This window comes from Micromys minutus (genome assembly GCF_963924665.1).
Source record: "Micromys minutus genome assembly, chromosome: 12".
Lineage (NCBI taxonomy): Eukaryota > Metazoa > Chordata > Mammalia > Rodentia > Muridae > Micromys > Micromys minutus.
In genome coordinates, this window is record NC_137981.1 from 8766565 (window position 1) to 8791095 (window position 24531).

General features: G+C 44.7%; 1 protein-coding gene across 2 annotated transcripts in view; it reads left to right on the forward strand.

Moving 5' to 3' along the window:
- The first annotated feature begins 1425 nt into the window (after window positions 1–1425).
- THRB (thyroid hormone receptor beta) overlaps window positions 1426–24531 on the forward strand; it is a 319875-nt gene continuing 296769 nt past the window's right edge. For both annotated transcript variants that reach the window (XM_080926715.1, XM_080926716.1), the window contains exon 1: window positions 1426–1529. The gene's annotated coding sequence lies outside the window, so the exon portion shown is untranslated. The remainder of the gene's footprint in view (window positions 1530–24531) is intronic.

Genomic DNA, 24531 nt, shown 5'->3' on the forward strand with positions numbered 1-24531 from the left:
GCCAGGGAGGGAAAACCTTATCACCCGTGGGAAATCTAGAAAAGTCTTTAAAATAATCTAGACATCATTCCCTCAGTTGAGATAGCCAGGCTCAGTATACTATACCGTGTTACATGAGTATATTGAAGAAAGAATTTCAAGGTATTTTTTTAACACCGTTCATAAGAACATAATTGTATTCGGCTCTCATTCAAAGTAGTTTTGTCGCAACTGTAACTTCCCACTGGCTGCATGTTCTCTGAGCACTCTGCATTTTTTTCCAATAAAACCAATCTCCGAGGCGCAGCTGGGAGACAGCCTGGCTTGTCTGGAGCAGCACATTGCCTCCCGCTGTGTTTTCTCCCAACCCGAGTTCTCCATCTTTGGGACTTGAGGTATGGACATTTCAGCGCGGTATGCTTGCAAGGACAGAACCCTTCCAGGGTGGAGATTATTTTTGTCTTCCGGTTTTATATTTATATTTCTAGGACAGAGGCGAAATAATGAGGTGTCCCTTTAAATCCTACTTGTGGAACCAACCCGGCACACATTTAGTGAGGTGTGCAAGGGGGTCACTTCTCATGTAGGGCAAGCAGGGCATTGTCCATTGGTGTCGGGGCCACAGCAGCCAGAGCCACTGGAGGATCTGAGCGCCCCGTGGTCCCACGCGGACCACAAGTGGTTTGGGGGCGGAAGGAGAGCAGTGACACCTGCCGAGCCTGTCGGGCGACTGGAGCCTTGTGCTCCGGGAGATCCTCTCTATCTCCTGTCATTCATACCCCTCCCCAAGCCCCCAGTCACACTCCTGCCTCTTACACTACAGGAATGATGGCTCAACTCGAACCTCCGCGCGCCTGCAGTTGGGTGGGTGGACGCGCGTCCACCAGACCCGCAGCTACGTGACCCGGGGAAGAGTGGCGCCCAAGGCGCCTTTCCGCGAGGTCGTAGCGGGGGGACACCCGCAGCTAGGCGGCAGGTGCTCCGGGCAGCCGAGTGACGGGTTGCTTGGGCCCTGACGGGGTGCAGAGCCCGGAGGCCATTTCGTCGCCGCGACTCTGGCAGAGCCAGGGTGGCCCAAGCCTGCCGCGGCTGCTGCGCGAATCGGACCGGCTAGAGGACCAGAGGGAAAGATCGGCCGGCGGTTCGCCTGCCACCGTGCAGCTGGCACCCCAGTCCCGAGTAAGGCTGCGCGCCGGGTCCCGGGGAGGCGGGACCCGGGCCCTGCACCTCGCCGCCCGCGCAGGTCGCGGAAGAAAGGTCGCCAGTGTCCTGCGCGGCGCGGGCGCCGGAGGAGAGTTGACAGGTCAGGGGAGTCGAGCTCGCTGGGGAGCCCGCGCCTCACGGGACCCCGTGGCGGAGGGGGCGGAGTGGGGAGGAGACTGCGGCTCGGCCGAGCACGGCGCAGCCTCGGGCGGGCGGGCGGCCGGCGTGACGCGGCGGGATTAACTTTGCATGGCTAATGCGAGCACCAGAGCGGAGGCCACCGGCTGCTCTGCCGCAGCTCGCCCGCACGCCGCCTCGGGGCGCCACCGCCAGGCTCCAGCGCTCCGGTAACTTGGCGCGGCGGGGACGCAGGGTGGGCGGGGGGCTACAGGTCCTGCTGGGCCAGGCGCCGGTGGCCAGCCTCGCGCTGTCCCTGCCACGGGCCTCTGCGCCCGGCTCCTCTCGGGCTCGGGCACTCTGATGCAGGGATCTGAAGCCCGAACCCAGCCAGGGACAAGCTCCTTGTGAAATGGAGTTTGGCATCCTGGGCGCCGAACCCAGTGGAAGTTTCCATGAGGAGGAAGTTGTAGGACATGGGGGGTTCGGAAGAGGCTGACAGGCGCGGGGGTGAGCGATTTAAAGGGACTGTGGGTCTCCTGCCCCCTCTTTTTCGTTCATAACTGGGAACTCCAGGTTTTGGAAAGGAGAAAGCTCCTGAATGTTAGTGCTGGTCACTGCCCATCTGCCTCACCTGCTCTGCGGGCTCGCTCCCTCCAGAGTTGCTCTTTTCCTTCGCTTCTCTTGACGCAGCATCTTTTGGGGTCCTGCTTGTTGGTGATTATCCGGGTGGTGTCAGCTGTGCGCCCCAAGACCAAGGAAGACATCTTTGGAGGGTTTCTATTGCTAGGGTTAGTTGTCGTTTTGGAGGAAGATTTCCAGTGACCACAGTGGGATTATTATTGGAGCTAATTCTTAAAGCCTTATGAATTGTTTTTAAGAGGGAGGGGGCGGGGTGTGCATACGTGGATTGTTTATTTTTTTAATTAAAGGCTAAATGTATAAGTTGCTCCAAGTGGGAAGTTTTTAAAGGGTCTATTAAGCATTCCTAAAGTGAAACAAATAAAAGAATTGCTGGGCAGCCAAGTTTGAGGTCCCATTCTGCCCTTTTAATGCACGTGGAGAATTCAAAGGCTGTGTCGAATCAGAAAATAACATTGCATAAATTCCTCCTCTTCGAGTGTGGTTGATCCTAGATACTAGTGATCGGTTTTAAAGACCTGTTTGGAACTGATCAAATCAAACATTCTTTGATCGATGCATGAATAGGAAAACACAGTAAGCAGTTCTGTTAGTGATGGAAGTATTAAGGACTGTAGACCCGTTGGGCAGTATCTTTATATGATTTGTCTCCGGCTTAGCGTGTTTGTTGATACTATAATGAAATATTGCCTCACTGTGTTGCGAAGGAATTAAAAAATTCTTTTTGGTAAAGAAACGTTCCATGATTCATTCTGAATATTCTGGATGACTAGTCTCCCTAATTCACTTCAGCTTGTTATTTCCCTGTTATTTCCCGTTCCGAAAAGGTACCATTAATGAAAAAGGTGTTTGAGTGGGAAGTATTTTGAACCGGGGCAGATTTTAGAGTGTTTTCATGCTTTTTAGCTGTGTTTCAATTGACCCATGGAGAAATTAAGTAAAAGGTTCTTCTGCTTGAGCCATTTTATGAGAAGAAATTGGCGAAAAACAGTTCATTGCTTTCCCGTGTAAAATGGATATTAGTATTAGGATCCTATTTTTAAATGAATTCCAATTGTTTATTATATCCTGGAAAAGAAAAATCTGCTTTACTTTGTGAGTAAAGGTAAATGTTACTGAACTGCTTCAGAATTGCTGTTTTTTTTTTTTTTTTTTTTTTTTTAATGAGACTGTTCTTTTTGGCATTATAGTGCACAAGTTTAATCTCACTGACATCGAGGTATTGCTATATCAAGTAACGGACACTCAAAGGGGAATAAATATTCCACCTCTCCCCTTCCAGCTCCTTTGTGGTGAACTCTGCTGTAATAAGAGACTAGCTGCAACTTCCCTGTGATCCAGCACCTCTGGAAAAGGATGACTTGTTCAGCTCTTCTTAGGAAGGGACAGCTGAGCCCCCCCACAGCTGTTTGTAGATGCTGCACCCATCTGGGGATAGATGCTGGAGCTACCTGGGAGCTTCTGCACTTCTTGTGTAATAAGCTCATCTTTTCATGAAAATCTGGAGGGGTGACTGGCTTCCTTGGTCTCTTGCTCTTGTGGAGGTAACATGTCACCTTCTTAGGCAATAGGCAGGCTTCCTTCCTGTGTTCCTTCTCAAAGAGCCTCTGATTTTTGTTGCTTTCCCTGTCAATATGGGCTAAGGTCAGAAGTGCTCTTTTGTTCTGATGCTTGTGAGTTCTGACTGTTCTAGATGACAGTGCAGAGACCAGGAGGACAACAGTGTTGATGGCTTCACGCACTCTTGTTTCCCTAGCATCTGGAAGAATTCTCAGTGCTCCATAGGCACTGAGTAAACGTTAGCTGGACAAATTCGGAAAAGCATTCTCTTGAACCTAATGCCCGACTAAGTACTTCAACCATTGCCATATTGGACATGCCTAAAATCTGGTGAGGTGTGAACTAACTGTCACACACATTAAAATCTCTCTCTCTCTCTCTCTCTCTCTCTCTCTCTCTCTCTCTCTCTCTCTCTCTCTCTCTCTCTCTCTCTCTCTCTCTGTCTCTCTCTCTCTCACACACACACACACACATTCATCTCTCTCTGCTTTCTCTCTCACAGAGGGGAGTCAATCTTTATATCTCTCTCTAACTCTGTTGCTTTCTGATAATAGCTGATCGGCCTTTTTGTGTAGCTAATTCTCCAAGTTTCTCCTCCCAGCCTTTGCCTTGGCTGTGTAGAAATCCTCCACAGTGCTTTCCTGCCTTACACAGCTCCTGTCCTTTGATTCCTGAAGATTGTTGACCTTTAGTCACCTGGGTTTCCTCGGGATTTTACTCACTCTTGAGGCTTCTTCAGGACAGACAGTGACTCCAGACTGCTAGTCACCTGGTGAACTCAGGGCCTTCTCATAAGTTGAGGTCATAACAAAGCCTCTGTCTTCAGCAGCTCTGGAGGCATCAAGGGCCAACAGTGACAATATTTAGGCTACAAAACTGGTGGCAGGGGAGGGTGACATCAGGGGGTCTAACATAACCTAAAAGTGTTCTTGGTGGTAGATTTAGAAATAACCTGCTCATTGCTGTGTGCTGGTAGCCATCCAGCCTTTGCCTGGGCTCCCCCCCCCCAACATACTTTTTCCACTTTGATAAACCTATTGTGATCCAGGTGATTGTGAGGAATATTCCACCATCTGAATTTTCAAGTGACCAGAGTTTGGCATTTAAAGGGTCACTTTCAAATTATTATTCACAGCAATTTTTGCCAATTCAGAACACAAGAAAATTACAGCCGATAAATCATGGTCATTTATTTTTATAGAGAACTAAGTTTTAGAAATTCGTCTGAGTAAATACATAATAAAACCCTGCAAAACGGAGCTGAAGAGATGGTTCGGCAATTAAGAGTGCTTTTTGTTCTCAGAAGACCTGAGTTTAATTCCCAGCACCCATGTCAGGCAGCTCATAACTGCCCATAACTTTATCTCCAGAGCATCTGATATCCTCTTCTGGACTCCTCGGGCATCTGCACTTGGATACACACACTCTCACATATATGCATGCATTGTAAACTAAATAATGAGAATGACCCTTTAATTAAAAATGATACGAAATAATGTTAGCACTGCTAATAGTGGGAGGGAAACAAAAGGTCAACGTTTTTGAAAATGAGGAAAATAATTGTACCAAACTCCAATGAGCTCACTGCTGTTGTATATTTAATTAGTGCCAAGTTTTTGTGGTAGCCAATTTACCAGGAAAGGGGGTTGGGGTGGGACGGTCTATCTGCATTTGCAGGATGTTTACCATGGTACCTGACAGAGTCACAGAGAATAAAGTAGACCTTTTTATGTGGCCATGTCTCAGAACTCTCTCAAGAGAAGAAAGATGCAGAGAGCATGGGCAGCTTTACTCCTGATGGAGGTGTCTCTGTGGGGCTAAGCTCTGTGGTCCAGTGGTCCAGGCTCTGGAATATGCCTAACTACTTAAATAGGGCTCATAAGGTGAGTGGGGTCAATGGATGACATGTCTCTATATCCAGTATGTCGGCCTGGCTCTTGTCTAGAGCAGCTAGAGAGAATGGGGCAGCTGGGTATTTAAATATGGCCCTGGAGCCTTACACCCCCTGAGCAGGGGTCTCTAATGTTTTGTGCCTTGATTTCTGTAGCTCTGTCTTTCAGGGTGTCATGAGTGTTTCCTTCTCTGTCCCACTTCTAAATTGTGATGAGAGCCCTGTGGGGGTTTGCCCATCCCTGACATGGGGTGCCTAGAAAGACCTTGGCACATGGGTACAGTTATTGGAAGAGGCTAGGCCAGGAACAGGACAGCTTCTCTTTCTCTCCCATGTCAGCATGAGCACCATCTTTCAACATGGCTCAGCCAAAAATGCATGTCAGGATTGCATCAGGAGCCAGAGTGCGTGACTGCATAAGCAATGCATGGCAAGTTAGCCTGTGTGTCTTAAAGTCATTCTCATGCCTTGATTTGATTTCCTAGCCTGCAGATATTTGTATATCTACCATGTTACATGCTTTGAAATGTAGAGCAGAGCCAGTGACAGGTGGAACGGTGTGCAAAGATTAAGCCCAGGTAGCTGCAGGGTCCTCCACTGACGGAATAGACCTGCCTATTGGAGTTTCATCTAAGATCCTTGGCTGAGGGTGGGAGGAGATAAAGTCACCTTATTTCTAAAAGCGGCTTGACTTTGGTACTGCCCTATGGTACCCCACCAGGATCCGCCAACTGAATCTAAGGGCTCAAATGAATTGAGGCTAGCGAATTTCCGACAGAATATGCTCATCCAAACCAGAGTCTCCATCGCATGCTTTCATCTCCTGTGGGAGTCAGAGTAGTGACTGACACCAGCACTAATGCTTTGTGTCTCTGGTGTCTTAATTTTAGGGAGGCCCTAGAGGGATTGTGTGCTGGCAGATCTTGGTCAGTGAGAAGCCAGTATCTATGATGAACCCTGCTACTTTTTCTAGAGTGATAATCAGAAGGCTGGGATTCAAACCCAAGAGGGTTGGCAAACTGTCTCTGGAAACATCCTACGGCCCTTTCATCACCACAGACTCATATCCTCAAATGTGCACCCCAGAAAATGTGCGCAGTGGTTAAAGATGTTCAGGACATGTTAAATCTGCACAATATGTACATCTAAACTTACAACCCAGAGAAACCATATTTGAGGCTTTGGCCAGGAAACAATGATTACCAAAAGTGACATTTATGTAGAGGGTTTTTTTTTTGAAAGACCAAAAACCAAGGTGCAAATTCATGGTCCAACTTGTGGTTTGAAGATGTTGCTAGTCTGCTACACATCTGAGTTCCATTTTATCTTCTCCATCTTGATATTTTCTTCTAGTTTTCATTTTTTTGCATCCTGTTTTAGGAAAAGTTGCAAATGTGTACCAAACGTGTTTGGTACTGAACACATGCACATATGTGTGTTTGTATATTCCTAATGGAATATTGCCACCTCATGGCAGGGTACACACAACATTTAGGGAGGATCATTGAAACTGTTGTTCACCCAAGGTTCTAAAGCCCAGAGAGGGCTCAGGGAACTGTCTCTCTCTTCTGTGGTGCCTAATTTAAGGAACTATTGGACCCCTGAGTAGTAAGTGCACTGAAGCCAAGACTGGAGTACAAATGGGCGGTTGGAGGCACCTGTTGTGCTTCTGCGTGGAGGAGAGCTGAGGTGCTATTCATGCTTAGTGACAGACATTGAGAAACTCAGGGAACGTTCTGGCCCTTTGCCCTTCTGTTGCTCCTATGCAGGCAGGATGGACCAGAGACTGCCCTCCACCATCTTAGTGTTTCCTTGGGCCTGGGTTCCCAGGGTTCAGCAAGGAAAGACTGATGCTAACACTATGCTGTTTCCCACCTTGTTCATCTTTTTCTCACATTTCTATGTTGTATTTCTATTCTCCTTTACACTCCCACTCAAAGCCGCCCATAATTCCTGCTGCCTTCCAGGACCTGGGGATTCTGACTGTTCCACATCTACTGTATCCCACATCTACTATATCCCACATCTATGATATCCCACATCTACTCTATCCCACATCTACTATATCCCACATCTACTGTATCCCACATCTACTCTATCCCACATCTACTATATCCCACATCTACTGTATCCCACATCTACTCTATCCCACATCTACTATATCCCACATCTACTGTATCCCACATCTACTATATCCCACATCTACTATATCCCACATCTACTGTATCCCACATCTACTATATCCCACATCTACTATATCCCATGTCCACTATATCCCACATCTACTATATCCCACATCTATATTTTACATCTACTATTCTCAGATGCAGCCACAGCATGGAAAACTAAAAGGCTGTAGAGTCTTCTCTGATTTTTCTCACTTAGAAAAACAAAGGACCTAATACCAAATGCCCCTTAAAATTTAAGCAACGATCTTTTAGGTTGATTTATTTTGTAGCTTAGTCCTCATACAGAATTCAACGAACACCCACACTCCTGAAGCCCTGAGGGTTATAAAATCCTACTTCTTTAGGTGTATAATTGTGCTGTGCACTCTGTAGATTAATAATTTCAAGGTGAAGGTGTGCTTGGAAATGCATTCCACATGTAATATTTACTATTATTTAAAATGTGTTCTCATGATGGACACAATGGCATACAGACTTGTAATTATACCATTTGTGATTCTGAGGCAGGAGAATCATAAGTTTAACATTAGTTTTGATAAAGAAAGGGATATATGCTCGGATTTTTGACAATTGAAGTTTCCTTAAAGCAGAACTTTAAAATATACACCACCCCCCCAGGAATGCATCCATCCACTCCAAATGAATTGAGCTTCTACTGTGTACCCATGTACCAGGAGTGATATTAGGTGTCAAAGCACATGTCAAACACTTATGAATCTCTGCTAAGGAAAAGTGTAGAGCCTCTTGGGACAGTGAACAGGATGTTAAGTGAAGTATGGAGTATCTCAATAGCAGACAACATTACTGTTTGAGACCAGATAAGTCTTTGGTGGGGGACTGCTGGTTGTCAGCATCATTGTCTTCTACCCACGAATGCAAGTCCAAACACTTGTAAGTGTCAAAAATGTTGACAAAGGTTGTGTGATGGGCAGCAAAGTTGCTATAGTAAGGACCTCTGACACAGTAGTGAGGAGCCAGACCTGGGTGGTGGGAGTGGGGGGATTGTGTCCTGGCTCCATAAAGTATTCACTTTCTGCTTCTGTGCTATGTAAGGAATCAGTGTATGGTCTAAGCCTTGGCTGACACCTAGGTTCTGTCAGTGATGGTATTAATAGTAACAGCCATTGATGCTGAATCTGGACTCACAGTATTGCTAAGTCCTGGGATGTTGTGGTCAGCCCAGGTCACGGGGAATGTATAGCTAGGGACTGAGAAGGTTCTGGAAGGAAAGAACAGCAAAAAACACGGGAAATGGGGATGAGTTAAAGCATTCAGAACTTGTGAGGATTCTGGTGCTTGCAGGAAGCAATCGAGGCTGCTGACTGTGGCAGGGGGACTTCAGATATTGTCCCTGGCCAAGGGAGGAAGATTGACTGAGTCTAGGCTGTTGCTTGTTGCCTGATGTCTTTGAAAGCAGGCTTAACTTTCTTCAAAATGTGAAACATTTCTCATCTTCATTCTGATCATATTTTTAGCAGGATGATTTTATGCTTGAGGGAACTTCAAGTTTAATTTGAAAACAGATTACATGTTAGATTCTCTTTGAGATGTTTTCAAATGAAGCTTAAAGACTGTCTCTCATCTTCCTCACAGTCCTGTGTGATCCTCAAGGCCATTGTATGTACACTGTTCCCTGTGTCTGAAGGAAACACAGTTGCTCCTCTGTGACCAGAGAGAAATAGTGTTGTTGTTGTTGTATTGATACATCATTAGTATTGATTATCAATAACTTAGCTGTCTGGGATTTGATTCCTTTAATCAAAATTCTAAATGGAGAGGAAGTGTTTGAATGAATGGATGAGAGAATGCCCTATACAAGTACAACCTTATTATCATAAAGATAGTCTTTATAAATACCTTTCTTTATCAGAGCTTGAGTTTCCTAGTCATGATATGATAATTATGGGTAAATTAGATTATCTCATTTATCTTTAGCCCAACAGTTGGGAAGAATTTTTTGTAATGGTTCATAGAGTGACATATAATCACATAGAGGTTCTCTTGAATCTTTCTGGATCTACAACTCTGGAGAGGGAACAGCCATAGAAAACATAAGCAAATGTGCATACCACATACCAATAAAACTTTACTCTTTAAACAACATGACAGCTTGAAGTTTGGAAACATCTAGTAGCAACCACTGCCCTGTCTGAAAGAAGTATGCTATGAGTCACATAGGTAAATTTTTGTCTGATAATCACATTAATTGATTAAAAAGCAACCAGTGAGTTTAGTTTCAATCTGCATTTTATTTTACTCAGCATATTAGAAAGTTGACAAGAAGAGTATGAAGGTTAGTTGATGTGTTTTGATTTTTAGTGTCTGTTAAACAGCATAAGAACCTTAGTAGAGACATCAGGGGGCAGAAAGCCAGAGCTGACTCTTGATAAGTTGACAGAGCTGTTGAATGATTTCTTTGAAGTAAGGGCTTAAGGATGTTCAAATAGCACATTACATACGTTTGATATACAAAATGTTAACTTTTATAGTATTTATTTTGGCATTGCTTACTAAACTTGGTCATCTATTTAGTTATAAAAGGTATTTATTTATTGTTCCTATAATAAATTCCTTTATCATATATTCAGCCAGCCATGTAGGTAAAAATACCCCCACAGAGGAACTGAAAGAGGTGTGAATAATAAACACAAGGAAGGATTATAAATGAATATATTTTGCCTTTTTTAAAACCCTATTACTTTTTATTAAAACATTTTATTCTAAGGAAGGAGTAAGGAGGACTGAGAGGACATTCAGGAAGGTGCCTAACAGGTACACGACTTTGGGATCAATTGTCGGTAAAAGAAAGAAGGACAGAAACATGACAACAAAGCCATGATGAGCAGAATCCTGCTGAAACCTGTCCGGAGCACTGATGGGAGCACCCCACTCTCCCGGGCTCATCTCTCATGTCTACAAGTCTGACTCTGCAAACGGTGACTGATATTTCTGGAACTTGTATGAAACAGTCGATCCAGATAGTGTCTTTCAGTTATAGCTAACTCTTGATATTTCAGCCTACAGAAGTAAATCTCTTGATGTTTTTCCCCAGCTAGTGATGGCCCCACAGGCAGGCTCCAATGATATCCTGTCCCCTGTCTGAGAACAAGGTGGGAACCACTTCTCTTACTGGCCTCATATACAGTATAACAATATACAAATACCATCTCATTACAAATACAAGTAATTTTTAAAAATGCTAATTATGGGTAAATTAGAGAATCTAATTTATCTCTAACCCAAGAGTTGGCATGAAGTTTTGTAATGGTCCACAGAATGAGTATTATCTACTTTCATATATAGCGAAGGGATGGAAGACCCTCTGATCAGTTGTGATCCTGACAGTGGAGAGATGGCGATCAAGGCCTGGAGTGTGTGTAGGGAAATGAACATCTGCACTAGCACCCAAGGCAGTCAGTGCCAGCCTTGCCACCTCCCAGCCATGACACCTCTGGCTAGTCCTTACTGGCTTTGACCTATAGCAGCAGTAATAGAGTATAATCCACAATACTGTTATAATTTGCAAATTCTGTACTTCTTTAAGTGGCATGAGAACAATGCTCCTTAAAATTTGACCTTCAGTATCACTTGGGCCTCAAAAGCATCCTTGTGAAGAAGCATGCCAATGTGATGCTCCACGGTGGCTGAGTTCAGTACAGGGCCCCTGTATCCTGAATGGGATATGGGAAGGAGTCCAGAAACTCCATGGAAACTAAAACCTAGAGATGCTCAAATCCAAATCCCTTATAAAAGATTGTCTTAAGCAAGGTTTCTATTCCTGCACAAAACATCATGACTAAGAATCAAGCTGGGGAGGAAAGGGTTTATTCAGGTTACACTCCCACATTGCTGTTCATCACCGAAGGAAGTCAGGACTGGAACTCACACAGGGTAGGAACCTGGAGGTAGAAGCTGATGCAGAGGCATGGATGGGGTGTTACTTATGGGCTTGCTTCACCTGGCTTGCTCAGCTTCCTTTCTTATAGAACCCAGGACCACTAGCCTAGGGATGGCACCGCCCACAATGGGCCCTCCCCTCTTGATCACTAACTGAGAAAATGCCTTACAGCTGGATCTCATGGAGGCACTTCTTCAAGAGAGGCTCCTTTCTCTGTGATAACTCCAGCTTGTGTCAAGTTGACACACAAAACCAGCCAGTACAGAGATGGTGTAATAAGGCTACACTCAGTGATGGAGAAGATATGTGCCTAATATGTGAGGAGACTTAAGCTCAGTCCCCACTACCATTTTTATTTTTAATTTTAGTTTGAGTTTTTTGTCTGAAACCATTTTTATTTTTAAAAGAAAAATAAGTTCAGTAAGCACAGACTTTCACAATGCCCCCACACACATACACACAAACACAAACACACATTCACTCACCCACCAAGGGCTGAGCTCTCATGCAGCTTGCCTAGTACCCAGGAGCCATAGCTTTGATCCTCGGCTTGAAAATAAAAAAGAAAGCCTATGTATAGCCTATGTATAGCCAAGTTTGAAAATCTTTCTGATTCTTTCCAGTAAACACATGTCACTTCTGTGAGTGTTCCTCACCCTTTATCTATAGGGAACACTATATGTTTAAATCACTTAATGACATCTGTTTTTTGGGTTTGTTTTTTTTTTTTTTTTTTTTTTTTTTTTTTTTTTGCTGCTTAACATCTAGAGCTCCTATTTGTCAATGAGGTGTTTCTTTGTTAGATTTGAAGTTCTAAGAGGGCAGGACCTGATGTTAAACCAGTCCAGGGTTGTCCTAGTGAAGGCACACCCAGCGGGCAGGTGCTGAGTAATGTTTTCCTGGTGTTTTGGCCAACCACACGTGGGCTGTTTTCATATAATTAGGATGAATCTAATTTTAAAATGAACACCCCAGTGTCCTCAGATGACCCAGCATATACACTTACAAGGCCTGCTGGCCTGCGTTATGAATAAGGGAATAGGCTGGCCTGCAAAAAGAAAGAAAAAAAAAGCTTGTCTGTTCTTTTCTCTGAGAGAGATAGAGAGGGAGAGGGAAAGGAAGGCGGGGAAGCATAATCCAATCCCAACAGACCTGAGACAGAATGCTCTCCTCACGGGGTTGGAGAGAACTCAGAGTCCCAAACTGGAACTCTCCATAAAGGTGAGGTGCAGCTGACTGCATGTTCTGCGGAGTTGAGTGTGAGTAGAGAGCTTCATTGGTGCTGTATGTAAACAAACCCCCAGCTAGGGACCTATAGCCTGCAGTCTCAACTTATGAGAGCAAGGATTTGAGGTAATCAGTTTCTGCTGGGCTAATATTCTGAGACTGATGTCAGAGAACCTTCACACACACACATACACACACACACACACACACACACACACACACACACACACACGTGCGCACATGCACCATACAGAACTTTTGGCCACAGAGTGCTTGTAGCAGCGTTTCCAGTTTCTAGCATTTATTTCCCCCTACACGGATGACGGGTAATCGGGTATTGTCCTGAGGGTCTTACCATTCATGTTCTTCTTGCTTCCCAGTGTTTAAAATATGTTGGTGGTGGTCTGTGGTTTTGATGCCCACTGGTCATTCTCTGAGGCTGCTAGGTTCTGTGGCAGTTACAACAGCCCCTTGCCCCTCGCCCTGGCCTCATCCTCTCTACCAAGCAGCCTCTGCGCCTTCTCTCATCCATGGCCTGTTCCTAATTAGAACTCTTCTAGCCTTGTAGGGATTTGACTAGAGGGGCTGCAGTGACTAATGGGGATTATGCTTATGCCCCCAACTCTTGATCCTTGCTTTCCTTGAGCAAAAGATGTGGTTTTGCTTATTCTCTCTCTGGTTGGGAATGGGATGTGCCCAGAGTTGTGTTCCCAAAGGTCTGGAGGCAGTGGGACCGGCTCTAAGGCTGTGTGCTTGGTCCTACCGTCAGGGGAGTCCTCAGAGGGCTCAGTGGATGCTTCTCGCCCAATGCTGCTTCCTGCCCAGGACTCCTTTAGGACTTGCCTGAGGAGTGGCTTCAAGTACAAACTACCACTGGTGGGGCAGTGTAGACTGTGAGCCAGGGAGAGAGAGCAGCCCACGAGACACGATGGTCTGTGTCGTTGTCGGAACTGGGGTGTCCCGGCTGACAGGACAACAAGGACTTGTATGTCACTTCCAGAGGCATTTGATGTGATTCTGACATCTTGTGTCTGATACTTCAGCAGACAAGAGCAAACCTCACACCTGGGCAAAGGACAGCAGCTGTTGGAAGTCCAGAGAAAAGGAGGCTAGGACACAGCAGTGGTGATCACATTTTAGCCGTTCCTCACTGACTTCTTACCTTGTAGAGCAACCCAGACACCCTCCCTGAGGTTTTGTGGCCTCCTCTGGACTTTGGCTTGGTTCTTATCTAACCCCATCAACAGCTGTTTTCACGATTAGAAATGGATCCATTGAATCAGGAGACATACTTAGCCTCCTTGGCCCCACCATATCTCCTATATGTAGGAGAGAATGAGAAGCTGGAGGATTGCATGTTCTCCCTCTCTCCCTCTCCCTTTCCCTTTCCCTCCCCTCCCCTGTCCCTGTCCCTTTCCCTCTTCCTTTTTCTCCCATCCCCTGTCCCTATCCCTCCCCCTTTCCCCATCCTCCTCCCTATCTCCCTCCCTCCTTCCCTCTCTCTCCCTCTCCCTCTTCCTTTTTTCCCCTCCCCTGTCCCTGTCCCTCCTCCTCTTCACCCTCCTCCTCCCTATTTCCCTCCCTCTCCCTCTCTCTTTCCCTAACCTCCCCCTGTCCCTCTTCCTCTCCCTCCCCCTCCCCCATCTTTGAAGGGTTGCTAACCTCTGTGCTGACATTATGGAGCAGAGAACAGCTTGATATGTGGACAACTCGGTGTGCATTGTGGAATGTTTCACCCCTGCCCTCTTCAAGGGTGCCGTTAGTGTTGATACACACCCCAAGTTGTGCTAGGACATGTCCTAAACCTTCCCTAGTGGAAGCCACTGTCCTCCCTACACTTTTCACCAGGCTTACCAGGCTGTTAGTAAGATTATGGTTTTCACGGGTAAGAGGAGGCAAAACTGAGTCTGGAAAACAGGGGCCGTGTATCCCACGGTTGATTTTGATGTAACACCTGCCCCGTATGCCCGACTGCCCACAATGCCTCTGCACCAGGGCCCATGGCTTTGTCTCTTCCTTACTTCTCTCTTCTCCCTGTCTGCATCATGGACAGGTAACTTGAAGACTATTGCTTTCTGTATCTGCCTCCTTCGTAAAGGCCCCTGCTCTGGTCTATAAAGCAAACACGGTGTGAGGAGGTGGCATCGGCACACACATCTGTGCCAGCTGTATGTTTGGGTCCGGCGGTGGGCAGCACACTCTCCTCCCTCCAGATACTCCCACACCACAGAGACATCCAAGCAGCCCACCCACAAGGACGTTTTTATTTTATTAGCTTGTGCGTCCCGTCCCAGGAAGATCTGTAGTTCTGGCTCAGCATTTCCTCCATTGGGAATTCTAGGTGTAGTGAGTGGAATTATAAAATCCTGTTCCGAATGGATGTCTCCTGTCATGCATGCACAGTCTGAGTGTGGTGTACCTTGACAAACACGTTTCAGGGTGAACACGTCCTCTAATTGAAACAAACTAAGAGTCTCACCCTCTGCTCTGCTGGCTTTTTGAGACTTGTTGTGGTGTTGCCTTGTTCTGTACATCCACAGTGTAAGACAAAACACTTCACAGTAGTTTCCTGCCCATCTGAAGCAGGTGGCTCTGCAGTGCAGGTTATGGAGAAAGTGAATGTGGAGTGTAAACTACAGAAGAGACAGTTATGAGGTGCAGGTGTCCCCAGACACTCTGTGGAAGGACACAGACTTCTTGGCTGCTTTGTTGAATATCTTGAAACGCATACGCACTCTGAGCTCTTGGGCCCCTTCCTTTGGCAGCATTTCTGTGTGGTGTTGGTGTCCTGCCTTCTGTGCTTCCTAGCCTCCTGAGCTAGGTGTACCCATCAGTGCTTAGAGGCTGTCCTCACTCTAACCAAGCCAGTACTACCCTGAGCTGCTCAGTAATTCAGAGGCTGGGGCTCCAGATCAGACCTGCTGAGGCCGAATATGCAAAATCCCCAGGGGCTAACACCACAGACACATAGGAACTGACAGACTTGTTAATTCCTCCTAAATAAGTAAAGAACACAAAGGCAGGTGTTACACATAAGACAACCCTGCTAAATATGGCCTGCTCCTGGACAACGTCTCAGTGGATCATGAGAAAGAAATTTTAAGTAAAATAGAAAAAAAACTAGAATAGAAAATATTAGATTATTATGATGTTTTAAAAATATTTGTTCCATTAAAATATGAGCATACACACATATGCATGTACACACATATACTCATACATAAATACATATATGAACAGGCACACCTGTATTCACAAGTACACACCACATATACACACACGTATAAATATATATGCATAGATACTCTTCAGTATTATGTCTCCGGATAAAGCTACAAAAATGAAATTACAGTTAAAAAACCCAAGATTATAAAACCTACTTCATAAAGACCCAGTATATCTCTACACTGGCCTTGCGTTCTACCTGAGATAATACTGCTGCATTCTTCATTTTGGATTCGTCAGTGAAATCTCTAAACAGGAAATAAAAGTATGAAAGTTGCTTTCATTGCAAAGCAACAATAATAAGAATTTTAACTTCTTCCTCAATTTTAGAAAACAATGCTCTTATCAGAGAATATCTCAAACCCCAAGATCATGTTAGAACGACAACCCATTTTCAATTGAGCAGCAACTGCAGGCCATTAAGGGGGCATGCCTGCTCAGGGTAACTTTGAACCCTAAAGAAGTCTCCAGTTTGTAGTAGAGTCAGATGTCACCAAAGTCCTGTTCCAGTTTAATACCTTCAGACACAGAAATGTTATCAATGTGTAAGAAATCATTTGAGACTCTGGCTGTTCGAATTTGAACACTGGTCATTTAGCATTGCAGATTCCGAGTGGGAATATAATGCCGGACAACTTCAATTTGCTAACGTTTTAGGAAGCATGAAATCAAACTGTTACTTAGAATTTACCATTTTACATTAGTGCCGAAGACCTTCAGATAGCCTTTCCAAGGTGTTGGTTTGGGGGTCTGTGGCAGAGCATTGTCCCAGGCTGGGAGAGCCAGCTTGCAGCATGTACAGAAAGACGGTGTCCTGTGGATGAGGCCTGGGCACTTGGCAAAGAAAGGTGCTAATGCCAGGCTGAGACACAGTTCCCAGGAAGTGCTGTCAATCTCAGAGACAGAGTCTGCCAGTCATAATGCCTCTTTCACAGCCCTTGGCCCCAGCAGTGCTTGAAATGTAGACTTGACCTTGTGCTGTGGCTAGATCCTAAGCTCTCTGTGTGCATGGCCTGTGGCATTCATCCAACCCAGCAAAAATTACCCATGTTTGCTGAGAGAATTGTGAGTTTCACTGTAGTGATTGCTTTTTGTGGGTTTGTTTTATTTCCTTTGTTCTATGTAAGGAACCCAAAAAAAACGATAGCCATTCAACTAAAATGTCTAGTAGTTTACAAAGCCTAGAGTGATAAGAACCTTGTCCTGGCTCCAGAGACTTTGGTGACTGTAAGGCTCTAGATACCTTGACTTATCTGCAGAGAAAAGTGATTGATTAATAATGTGTGCTACAGAGGGACATCTCAGGCGACAGACCAGTGTCTTCCATTTTCTTACCATGCCATACCTAGGAAAGACTAAAAATCCAAGATGCCAGACCCCAAGATGCTGGTGGCATTCTTAGAATTTCTTTTGATTCCCTGAGACTAGTATACATGATTGAAAATAATATTAAAAATTTGAAATGGTAAAATAGAACTCTTTTGATAACACACTAGATTATATACATTAAAGAAGAATATTTTACTACATTTTAATGTCTCCAAAGCTTTGGTCAGACCCTTCTTTGAAAGAAAGCTTGTTGATGTGAGAGGGTGAGACAGGGCTCCAGAGACAAGCCTCTGTACTTTCTAGCAAGGCAGCAAGAGGAATGCTCACATTATTGGGAATGAGAGATTAATGCCATCTGCCTGAGTCTGAGCCGCTTGGTGACAGAAAACACAAGTCTTCTGTCAATTGGTGCAATCAGACTTCCTTGGACTCTACCTGTGAAAGGCCTATGTTGCCCTGTGTTGCTATCAACTGTCTGTCAAATCTGGAAGGTCATAATTGTTTGTATTACAGCAAGTGATTGTCAGATCCTCAGGAATTAAGAATGTGAAGAAAGAAAGCTTTTGTACAGTTGAGTTTTGAATTCTTTCCATTCAGTAATGAATCACCTTCTTCAACAAGTCCAGGATTTGACTTTGCCAAGACAGGCAAAGAGAGTGGGAGGGGACAATGGCTTTGTGTTAAAGCCCCATGCAGAGCCAACATTCTCTTGAAGAGCCAGTAGTCTGCATCATAGGATAAGTGTGGTCAGATGCATAGGAACACTAGCTTGCCGTAGGTGCCATTGAGGCAGACAGTTTTCTCTGACCATTTGAACATCTTGATTTGTCTCTTCTGGTGAAGTCATTGAATGATCACTAATGTGCCAGCAAAGCATGAGCTCTGTGACAAAGTGGAATAGCAGTGTTCATCCCCACCAGTCCGAACAACCTTAACTTCTAGAGAAGTTAGGTTGTTTAACTTCTGTGGATTCCAATTTTTTGGTTCTGTACTTTAAATCACTAATGCAGTTGTACTGATTTTTTTCAGTTAGTGTGTAAAGCAAGGGTTCTTACTCTGGTGTTTTCATATACTGTTTGTTCTGGGTCATACACATACTCTCTCTCTCTGGTCTCCTGCCTTTCCCCACACCACTGTGTGCTTTCATGCCATGTATTCTAATAATTTCTCTTCCCCCACTTCCTTAAGATACCTTCTTTCTCAATAATGGCCTCTTTTCTAACTTCATCACCCACACTCACACTCAAACACATGTTCACATACCCAAATACACTTATAGCTACACAGGTTCTACACACGAGAGACAGTATGTGGTATTTGCCTTTCTGCGAGTCTGACTTATTTTGCTTAACATGATTTTCAGTTCCATCTACTTTCTGTAGGGTTATTTTTAATAAAGGGCTCTAAAGACAGGATAAGCTGAAAAGGCAAAAGGGACTAGTCTCCTCAGCAATGTGCCTTTGGTCTGAAGTGTTTGAGAGTACGGTTGACTTCTAGATCATTTCTCCAGTACACATCAGTACTGGCATGTGTGTGTGAAAGAATAGTGTAGGCCAAGAAATAAAGAGAAACTCCAGAAGAATGTCAACAGATCCTCTCTTTATTAGGTTGTTAGTAACATTTACTTTTGAAAAAAGTGAGTTTCATACTTTGCCCTGTTGGATAGGTGGAGAAATGGATACTGGGAAGTGTTGGGAGTCTAACAGCTGTTGCATGAGTCCTATTTATGCATTAACCACAGGCTAGAGGTGGAGGTCTACTAAGTACAGGAGCATTTTGTTTCAGCCTTTCTGTGGATTCTGTGAGGATCACAATGAAAACAAAAAAATTTCTTGTCAGAGGCCCCAAGGTTATAGAGAAGGGGCAGAGAACCAAAATGCCCAGTACACTGGTCTTACTGAGAAACCTTGAGAGACTCGAGCATTGAGTCCAAATCAAGAAGACCTGGAGATGGCTCAGACCATACACTACAGTAGATACAGGTTGCGGTCTAAGTTCTAAGATACTTCATGTTATCTTAGTTTGAGCAAATAAGCAGTGTAGTTATCTGGGTGCCTACTATTGTCTAAAGTTCCACTCAAAGAACGGTTTCCAAACACAAGATGTACCCAGTCACCCAAGGAGCTTGTCAAGTACATGTTGTTGGGCCAGTGCCAGTACATCTGCTTCAGAAAGTCCAGGGTGGCACTAGATTAACTCCAACAGGCTCTCAAGAGGTTCAATGGCAAATGATGGCTTTAGAAACCACTGCACTAGAAGGCATGTTTGCTCAAGCCTGGGAAGGTCATCATGTTACTTTGACCTGGGGAGTGCAGCCTTGGGTTCTACTCTCTCATACAGAGAACAATCCAGAATGCTGAGCAAGGAAAGCAGATAATATTAGAGACCGCCAAGAAAAGAGGAGAAAGGTAACATCCTTGGAGATGGAGCAGCTGCTTCCAATACTTGAGACACTGTTAGGTGACAAATTCTAGTCAGGAGTTCCAACACTGAAGCAAGTTCATCAGCTTCCAGTTGTAGTTCTTAACTAACTCTTCCATGGTGCTTACTCAGTAAACCAGGCCCTGTTCCAAATACTTTGAATGTGTCTATTCATTTAATCCTCACAACCATAGTAGGAAGCGTCTTCAGAGAGGATGCATGACTTTCTCAAAGTCACACAACTAGTTTGTGATGGGGCTGGGATTTGAGTGTAGACAGTCAGGTGACTTCCAGGTTCCTAAGTTCCACACAACCCTGGCCCTGAAGCTACTCTCTCACCTCCTATAAGTGACCATGAGCTCTGACTAGCATCCCGGAAGCTGCAGCCACTCAGCCCTTCCCCTTTACAGCACAGGAAGTCTCATTCTTGCAAATAGTTCTAATGTTTCTAAGAGCCTGTGTTTATCTGATGTCATCTATTGAGTCTTTTGTGCCACACAAGTAAGACTGACAGTGGGTAAAGTTAGTGTGGGTCACCAGGACATAGGATGACAAAGTCTGTCTCTTGGGATGGGGTCCAAGAAATGTGCCAGGGCTTCAGCACGTGGATGAAAATGTCCTATAAGCAGATAACCCTGGTCAGCCCTCACACTTTGAGAGGGGAGTCTAAACTAAAACAGTCAGTGGTTAAACATTTTCTGTTATGAAAGCAAGAGACACAAAATTAGAAGAAGTCTTCAACTGGTCCAGCACTGTCTTTGTCTACTGAGAGCTTTGGGCAGATTTGAAGTGGTAAAGCTTCTTGGGGTGAACATGCTTAAGCACCCCCAAATGGTTTCTATTCCTTAGTTTCCCACCTCTGCAGTGTGTCACTCCTCAACATTTCTTATTAAATAAATAAATCAAACGTGCGTACGTTGATGATAAGTCCTACTCTTTTGCATAAACACTTACAACACAGGTGTGCTATTTGGAAGTATCAGACCTAAAACATGGTGATTAGGGACATTTGGAAGTGGATGTGATGGTGTGGAATGGGTGATGGGATGCATTAAAAGCAACATTTATGGGGAAGAAAATGAGATGATCAATGAGAGCTAAGACAAACAAACAAACAAACAAACAAACAAATGGCTGTCCTCACTGTGTGCACTTGGAAAGACCAGCAAACCTGGCTACATCTTAAGCATATTCTTAAGTATTTTAAGTGTTAGTAACTCTTTTAAAAAGATAGCATGACACCAATGTTTTATGGGTTTTGCTGGCAATGCCCTTAAGACTAAATGAGTAATTGTGTCCCTGTGGGTGTCCATAAATGCTCAGAGAATAGTCAGCTTAGAACTGGCTGGCAGGTCCCAAGGTGCCTTTGGGTCTTTGGGAGACATTGTCCACAGGGCACTCTACTCCCAAATGAAATACTCATTTGAGCAATTTCTAATCGGAATGAAAATTCCCCACGCCATCATATTTTATTGTAAAACACACTTTATGGCACATAATATAATACCTGTGCTTCAAAAAAATCAGGTGTCGATGGGGTTGTGAAGAACTGCCCCTCTTCCTACAGCTTTTGTAGAGAGCGCATTGTTTAGAAGTCTTAGACCTTTAGCTCTGTCAAGATCTAAATCATCCCCTCGGCAGCCTGCCTTCTCACACACCAGTACCCCAGCTTCAGAAGTTAGGGCAAACCATTCTGTGTCCACAGCAGTGACACACACACACACACACACACACACACACACACACGGACTGTCTGGTCCACTACCCACAGGACAAGCAGGGATCTGGGATCCTTCCACAGTGACACATGTTTGTGGTATGAGATGGAGGTGGACCGTGTCCTTGTTCTTGTTCAGGGGCATACTGGGCTGCCAAGAGAGGTTGGAGCCTGGAGCCTGAGGTTCCGAGTGCTTCCCAGACCCACCCCAACTTGTTCCATCTTTCCAAGACACTTCGACAACACCCCAAGGAGGCAGTGAACTAGCTGGCTGAATTTGCAAGGAGGAATCCTGGAACTGGGTTGCTCAGCAGCGCAATCCAAAGGGCGTCCTACCTGGCAGTGTTCTTGGGAAAACCACTTGACTTGGTTCCATTCTTTCAGAATTGTGGCAGAGGGTTGGGACGCAGCTCAGGAGGAGAATATTTGCCTAATATGTGGGAGGTTCTTGGTACAATCCCCAGCAAGGCATAACAACAAATCAAACAGAACAGACCCAGGGAAGGTGTTCGGCTGGTTTGTTAGGGTCGTAAAGTGGGAATCCATTGACAGTATATTGTACAATTTATGAGCCAGTGTTTAGCTGTTTTTATGATCTTTTTCAATGTATTTGTAGTGGTCAAAGAAATAAATACTTACCATCAAATAATATTGACAGTGAAGAAAGCATTGAAAACAAAGTTCCACACTACGGCGACACTCATGTGACACTTATGTAGCACTCCACGCCACTTCTACACAGTTTGCAGTATGTTACAGCACCCAGAGCACCCACAGCACCCACAGCCCCCACAGCACCCACAGCACCCTTGCTGTTACAAGAAGACAAGCCAGAAAGAGACATAGAGACATTTAGCAGAATGCTGTTGAACCCCAGGAACAACACTTGGGAGCATAAAGGGGGTTGGTGCAACTTGCCCAAGGCCTTCTTTGAAACATGCTGGGGTTGCCTAATTGCATCTCGCCCACTCAGTGCTTGAGACCCTGCCTGGGGCCTTTCTGCCTACAGGCTTTGAACTCACTTTTACACCATTATTATCACCGAGTTCACAATATAATAGCTGCCCTTTGTAGAAATTTGCTGGTTACCTTGCTAAACCCTAGAAATACTCAGGAGTTTTCTTCCAGCCGCCCTCTTCACCCCTCCTCCACACACAATGGTGAATGAAAACAGTACTGGGCTTCCTATAATTTTGTGGGATGGTTGGTTTTATTTTGTTTTTTAACCTAACACCTGATAACATTTAATCACTTGTCACTAAATTCTATGTCCTAAAAGTGTGTTTCATTGTTGCCTAGCAAGGAAAAATGTGTCAGAGGATCTTAAAGTCCCTTTATCAGCCATTTGAGACAACACCTATTTTATTCACACTTTGGTATCTGCTTGAATGCAGAGACTCACCAGTCCCATGCTTGCCCCCAGTGTATCCGTTTACAATTTTGGAAATTGTTGGAAGATCATAGTATCTTTCAAACCACATGGGATTTCATTCTTACTAGTCCACACATCCTATAGTTAAAGTAAATAAAATCAGACCACTGTAGAGGATGAATCTACTCACTTGACTTGGTCAGAAATAGCTTAATCATTAACGTAATTGGCTACATTCTGTTTTTATTAGCCACCTGCAAGAAGTGTTGAGAATAACCCACTGTAGCCGGGTATAGAGAGCCTCCTCCGTCAGGGCACATTTTACAATACTAATAAAACAATAACAGTAACACTAGTAAAGCACCAGGCAACATCCACAGAGACTCGCCCAGCTGTGTGTCCAGCACCCGGTGCACATTGCACTTAGCCATCAAAACAGTGTCTGGTCATCACTTCACAAAAGAAGAGCTGTGGGTTCAGGGAGGTTTAACAGTTTTCTTGGGGTGGCACAGTAACAGACAAATGCATACTTGATCCCTGGTCTGTCTCTTTTCAGTATCTACAAAGGGTTTTTGCTGGATCTTTTTGCTCCTGATGTCCTTAAGTTCTTCTTTGTTCAAGTCACTTAACTGTTGCAGGATCTTGGGAGCACCTGAGATTTTGTTTGTACCCCACTCCCACCCCACCTGGAAGATGTTGTATGTAAAACACAGCCCTGAACCAGGCCTTGTCTGGTCACAGTAGCGGCCTCTCTAAAATTTCAGTCTTTTAAGTTTTCTGTTAAAACACACTTTGGAAGACAGAAACATTTCTCCACTTCACTGGTGAATTCTATTGGGGTAGAGAACAGGAAGAAAGGTTCCAGGAAACAATGGTTACACATTTGCCATGCTTTGGATTTTTACTGAGGCCACACAGTGTTAGGTAAAGCCACAAAAAAGATCCACACCTGACCCTTAACTGTAACTGTAGAAAAACTCACCACTACCCAACATTTGATCTTCCAGACACTTGGTTGTTACTCAATGAAATCTGAAGCGAGGTCTCCCGTTCTTCCCTTAAATTAGCATAGGATTCAAACAGCAACAGCAATGTGCTAAACTTATGTGTCCTGGATAGTAAAAAGACAGTTGCGATCGGGAAGTGAGACCATGAATGGCTCTCTGGCTCCTGTCACCAGTGCAGACAAGGAAGGAGTTTTCAGAACAGTCATCTGGTGACCTCTGACCCTGGGGTACTTCCTGGCAAACTTGAAGTGTTCTTCTCCCACTGATGTATACAGCAAGGAGAGAACCATCTGGTGTAGTGTTAGAAAAGCCAAACTCAGGTCCTAAGACTCATTTTAGTCTTTCTGTTCTGCTGTTACTGAGTAGTCCCCTAAGCCAGCCTAAAATACCATTAAGAAAATGTGCTTAGCATAAGACACAATGGCTCAGGCTTGCAATCCTAGTCTTGAGAAACTGAGGCAGGAGGATGGTAAACTTAAGGTTAGCTTGAACAAGGCAGAAAGGCTTTCTCTGAAAGAAAAAAACAAAAGCAAAGCACAAAATTAAATCTGTGTGATGTCCTAGAATATCATTTTTTAAGGGAAATTAAAGGGAAGACACAGGAACACTCTGGCCTCTGTACTTTGAAGCGGTCTCTTCGTCAAATGGCTGAAATGTATTTTCTTTACCAAAGTTTTCTGTGTAGGTGAGTGTGTAGAGTTGTTCCCATGTCACACAAAGAATCACATTTCAACCACAAGCACTCGAGTGGTGA